Genomic DNA, 6,024 nt, shown 5'->3' with positions numbered 1-6,024 from the left:
GGCCTCCTGAGTAGCTGGGATTACAGGCACGCGCCACCATGCCCAGCTAATTTTTTATAGTTTTAGTAGAGACGGGGTTTCACCATGTTGACCAGGATGGTCTTGATCTCTTGACCTTGTGATCCACCCACCTCGGCCTCCCAAAGTGCTGGGATTACAGGCTTGAGCCACCGCGCCCGGCCTGCCATTAAGCATTTTCACAGATTGGCCGTTATACCTTTTTATTTTCCTCTTCCTTTTCTGGATCGTGTCAACCCATTCACCATCTTCCCTGAATCATTCTGCCTTCCATAAGACAACTTAAAGTATTTATGATAACAAGAGCAGGGTGAAAATAGGTGATGTAATAAATTTTCCCAAGGAAGAAAAAAAAATGCAGGATGTTATAAGGGACTTGTGCCTTCCCATAATAATAACATTTTGTCTGTATCAATACAGCCTTTCCATTTGCCTTATGAGTCACATTTCATCATCAGTAGTCAAAGTCAAGGAAACGTGGGAACCATCTGCTTATGGCCTCATCAGCGGTTGCATCTGTTTTTTGTGGAGTCTTGGCATCCATGTTCTTGTGGATCTTGCAAAAAATACATTATGGTAGGTAGCAAAAGCACTATCAGTTTCAGACGCGTCCACACGGAAATGGAATAAAAAGGTAATCCAGTCAAAGAAAGGTTGAGATTTTGTATTCCTTAAATTCGGTGTCCGGTATACATCAGCCCAATTTCCTTTCAGTACGTGCATTTTTAGCGCACACATCACTTCCATTCTGTAATTTTTTGGTTTTTTCTTTCGTATTGCAAGCTTCTCCGTTCTCTCCTTTATGGGGTATTTTCTTGGTTGGTTGATTGATCGGTAGGTAAGTAGAGCCCGCTTTGGTCGAATTTATTTGGGTTTGTGTCGCGTTTAAGAAAAAAAAAAAACTCTAGGGGGAAGGCAGTAAAGCTGGCCTAGAAGTATAAAATTAGACTAACGAAAAGAGAATAGTGTCTATGCAAATACTGACTGTCCAAAAGAGAAAGAGACGACTTAAGGGGAAGTGCTGCCCTGTAAGAAATTCCGGGAATTGTCCAGAAGATCCACAGGGTCAGAGACACCCGCTCCAGGAAAGGAGCGTTTTACGCACAGTCCGCTGGGGAAAATAGAGAAATATATATACGAGCTCTCTATCTTTGGAAGCATTTCGGTTTCAGGAAGGGGGAAATTAAGGAATTCCTCTGGGACCGGCACAGGTGAAATACAATCCAGGCTCTCAGCTTGGCAGCCTGCACTTGCTTCCCAGTCAGGCAAAGAGATGGAGCGTTTTCCCAGGAATTCTGGGCAGTGTAGTTTGGGAGCCTCGTGTAGTCGGGTAACTTCCGCTATAGGAGGCTGAGGCTCCGTCTCTAATCCCATCGGGAATTCTGGGAAGCGTAGTCCGGGAGGTCTCTGTAGGCAGAGTCACTTCCGGCCCAGGTACGCTAGGCCGCGGCCTTCGTTCCTCCCAGAAAGGTGAGCCCTCCCCGCTCTGCGTCCCGCTCCTTCCGTCCGTACTGATATTCGTTTTGCTGGGAGCCGGTAGCAACCCGACGGTCACTTTCGGGGAGGAGAATCCACTTGGGGCAAAGGGCGGGATTTGTGTTTTCTTTGAATGAGCCTTCTCCAGTGTGGGACGGCTGCGCATCCCCACTTAGGGCCAGGGATCCAGGATCTTACATCGCAAGGACTGGGAGTCTCTTGGGTTCTGTACTCCCCCAGCCCTTTCCCCTGACCATCAGCCAGCTCTGCCACTTCCTAACAGTATAATAACAGGCGAGTATCTTAATCTCTCTGCCTATGTTTCTTTTTCTTTAAAATGGTATTAGTATCTATCTAATAGAGTTCTTTTCAAAGTTAAATAAAAAGACTTAGAACATAGCCTGACAGTGGTAGAAGATGGGTCTCTTGTTGTTAGGACTTTTTCATTTTCTGAGAAGCACTCAATACCCTGAAAGCGTCTGTGAACCTAGGATGGGGTCAGAGCTCCAGCTGCAGTATCCCTGGTCCTTCTCTGATCACTGAGAGATTTTTCTTTAGGAGAGGGTCACTCCTGCCTGTCTGGGAAGTCCACTGTAATTCATGCGGGAGTTCTGATTTCTCCCAGTCTCCTTTCCTTCGTTAGCCTTGACTTCTTGAAAAAAGGCTGCAGGGAGAAGGAGGGAATGACTCTTTGGCACCTGGAAGCAGATTCTCACCTGAGTAGTGCTTATCATCCTTTCTTTTCAGGGGAGACGATATTTCCTTCATTCATTGGCAAATTCTGCTCAAAGATGCCCAGATATTTGTCGAATAAATGCAGGAACGGATGAGGGAGTACTTGTTCATGAGTAATAATGATAGTATTTAAACATTTAGTGCTGATCATTCTAAGAATTATATGAATTAACATATTTAATCCTCACAAGAGCCCTGTGAGGCTGGGTTGGGTACTACCATTCCCATTTTAAAGATAAGCAAACAGACACAGAGCATAGGTTGTTTATCTTAGGTCACCCAGGTAGTAAGATCCTAAGCTGGGATTTGAAGTCAGATAGTTTCCATCCACTGCTTTAGTTCTTGATGTGTTTAGTATCAGCTTGAGAAGACATGTTTGGATTTTTCTAGAGGACCATGAAAGGTTAATGAGCTTTGACTTTTTTATCAGTTTTTTAAGTCATCTTAATTTTTTTTGAAATATTTATAGTTCATATTCTGATTATAGAAATGATTGCATATTGTAAAAGATTAAGAAAGTATAGAAAGTATAAAAGAAAAAATTTAATTATGCTAACCACAGGATATAACAATAACAATATTAATATTTTAATCTTTTCCTCTTCGGTGATCTTCTTTTTGGATTTTTACCCATGTTTAGCAAAATAGGCTTCATAGCTTTTATTTTTCCCTTAAGTTTTTCCTATGGAAATTTATAAGCATAGCCAAATGTAATATGACTAAAATAATTCTGTGGAAGCATCACCCAACTTCAACCTTTGTTAACATTTGCCAGTCTTCTATCAATTCCCTGTCCCTATTTTTTTGTTTCAGTATTTTAAAGGAAATCTCCAACATCCAGTTATTATAATATTGATTGATTGTCAAAATTGTCAAACACTGATGATCATAAATTGCATATATGCAAGACTGTGAAAGGGAAATGCCAGCAGCTACTCTAAGGTTTTCATTTTTTGCAGCTTGAAGATGGTACTTACTGGAGGAAGCTAGGGAACACAAGAGAGTTGTACCTTGGAGAAAGATGGTGATGATTTTTTTTTTCCAGTATAGAGTTTGATTTTTTGTTTCTCATTTCTCTTTATCTATATCCATATGCTGGAAGTTATTCTATTTCTGGGACCATGTCATATTTTTCTCCATGTGCCCAGCACATTGTACAAGGTTGGTAAGGGTTTATGGTTAGAGTAGCTACTCAACGGTCAGCTGGCATCAAGGATTTGCAGTGTAGAATTGAAATTAGGTATCAAAATAGAATAGAAATAACCCCTGGAGATATTCGTTAATTTCACTTAATATTGGTAGGTTATATAAACCACCAACAACTATTTCAGAGTACTGAAGAGTTGAAGAGCAATGATTGGTTATGTTTTGATAATCTAAAAAAAAATCCCTATGAAACAAATTGTTAGAAATGATAACATTTATAGATCATGCCTTATAACTGAGGCTGTATTTCCAATGATTTACATATATTAACTTATTTCTTCTAACAAACCTATTATTGCCCTCATTTTACAGACAAGGAAACAGATTTTTTAAAAATGTTCCTACAGTAAAATTGACTACTTTATTATTTTGGTGTAGAATTCTATTACAACACAGGCATAGTTTGTATAACAATTAATGTAGTCAGAAACAAACAGTTCTATCACCTTAAACTCCCATTATCCCTTATAGTTATCCCTCATCATACCTGTAACCACTGGCAACTACCATAACCACTAAAACTCTATAGTTTTGTCTTTTTGAGAATGTCATATAAATTAATTGATGCTATATGTAACTTTTGAGATTGGATTCTTTGACTCAGCAAATTGACTTTGACATTCATTCATCCAAGTTATTGTATGTATCAATACTTCATTTCTGTTTACTTCTGGTTAACATTCCACTTTATGGATATACCACAGTTTATTCACCGATTGATAGACTTTTTCCCCCACTTTTTGGCATTTATAAATAGAGCTGCTATAAACATTCATGTACAGGTTTTTGTGCTTATTTCTTTAGGGTTCAAAGCCAGGAATAGGGTTACTGAGTCATATGAGAAATTTATGTTCTTCAGAATATCTGTACCATTTTGCATTCCCACTAATGATGTAGAGAGTTCCAGTTTATTTACATCTTTATCAGCACTTAGTATTTTCCTTACTTTTTAAATTTTAGCCATTCTAAGCATTGTGACTTTAATTTACATTTCCCTAATGGCTAATGGTGTTTAGCAGATACTTCTTTTCTTTTGTTTCTTTGCCATCCTTATATCTTCTTTGCTGAAGTATCTGTATGCATGCTTTGCCCAGTTTTAAATTGGGTTACATTTTCCCTATTGTTGATGTTTGAGAGCTATTTATATATTCTGGATATAAGTCCTTTGTTGGATGTGTGATTTGCAAATATTTCTTCTCAGCCTGTAGCTTGTCTTTTCATTCTTTTAATAGTATCTTTTGTAGAGCAAAAGTTTCTAATTTTAATGAAGTCTGATTTATCAATGTTATCTTTTTTGGATTGTGCTTTTGATGTCATGTCTAAGAAGTCTGCCTAGCCCCAGGTCATAAAGATTTTCTCTTGTTCTAGAAGTTTTATGGTTTTAAACTTAAATCTGTGATCCATTTTGAGTTAACTTTTTAACAATATGCGATGGTTAAGTTGGGGTTCATTTCTTTAATATGAATGACCAACCATCCCAACACCACTTGTTTGGGTTTATTTATGTACCATGTTCTGTTGGATAGAACTATGTGTATAGCTCTTCGCCTGCACCAAGATATCATATTTACTGTGGCTTGATGGTAATAAGACTGGATATTTCAATTCCTCCAAATTCACTCTTTTTTTCAAAATTGTTTTTAGCTATTTTGGTTCTTTTGCCTTTCCATATGCATTTTAGAATCAGCTTATTTATGTCTACCAAAAATTCAGCTGGGATTTTCATTGACATTGTGTTAAATCAGTAGATCTACCTTTATCACATTGAGTTTTCCAGTTCATGAATATAACATGTCCTTTCATTTATGTATTCTTTAACTTCTTACATCAGTCTTTTATGATTTTCTACATACAGATCTATACATGTTTTGTTTAGATATATGCCCAAGTATAATATATAATTTATTGTAGAGCCATTTTAAATCATGTTGTTTTAAAATTTTGGTTCCCAATTGTAAATTGTTAGTGTGTAGAAATATACCTGATTTTTGTGCATTGACCTCGTATTCTGTGTCTTTGCTATATTCACTAGAAGTTTTTGTTTTTTGGTAGATTCCTTGGGATTTTCCATAGACACACATGTTGTATATTAATAGGGTAAGTTTTATTTTTTCCTTCCTAATCTGTATGCTTTTTATTTCTTTTTCTTGCCTCACTTACACTGGCTGATTTTCAGTACAGTGTTGAATAGGTATGGCAAGGGTACACATCTCTGCCTTGTTCCTGATCATAGGGGAAAGCATTTTTATAAATTCCATTATATTTTTAGTTTGTGAAAGTTCTGTCATGAGTGGATATTGTATTTTATCAAAGGCTTTTTCTGCTTCACTTTTACTGGAGCTGGTAATTATTGTGCACTTGAAAGTTTGACAAGTACCTGTAAAACAGCCTCATTTAAGTTTTTAACATTTATTTTTTTAACTTCTCTACTTACAATAGAATTTATTCTTTTTGGTGTACATTTCTGAGTTTTGACAGCTGCATTGTCATGTAGACTTCACCACCACAGTCAAGATTCACAACAGTTCCATTACCCAGACACATTCCCTTGTGGTACCTTTTTTTTTTTTTTTTTTTTTTTTTTTTTTT

At 37.2% G+C, this 6,024-nt stretch overlaps 1 protein-coding gene across 4 annotated transcripts in view; it reads left to right on the top strand.

Annotated features, from left to right (window-relative positions):
* The window catches only part of LOC108285305 (zinc finger protein 112), a 47,720-nt gene that overhangs the window by 17,414 nt on the left and 24,282 nt on the right, over positions 1-6,024 (top strand). For 2 of the 4 annotated variants that reach the window (XM_017502399.2, XM_037729202.1), the window contains exon 1: positions 1,409-1,488. The exons of 1 other annotated variant lie outside the window; for it this stretch is intronic. The gene's annotated coding sequence lies outside the window, so the exon portion shown is untranslated. Of the gene's footprint in view, positions 1-1,408; positions 1,489-6,024 lie in introns of those variants that run through there. One more of the 4 variants, XM_037729201.1, reaches the window with a different exon arrangement.

This window comes from Cebus imitator, unplaced genomic scaffold (assembly GCF_001604975.1).
Source record: "Cebus imitator isolate Cc_AM_T3 unplaced genomic scaffold, Cebus_imitator-1.0 Scaffold296, whole genome shotgun sequence".
Classification (NCBI taxonomy): domain Eukaryota; kingdom Metazoa; phylum Chordata; class Mammalia; order Primates; family Cebidae; genus Cebus; species Cebus imitator.
Note: the sequence above shows the minus strand (reverse complement) of the source record. Positions and strands in the feature narration are given on the sequence as shown.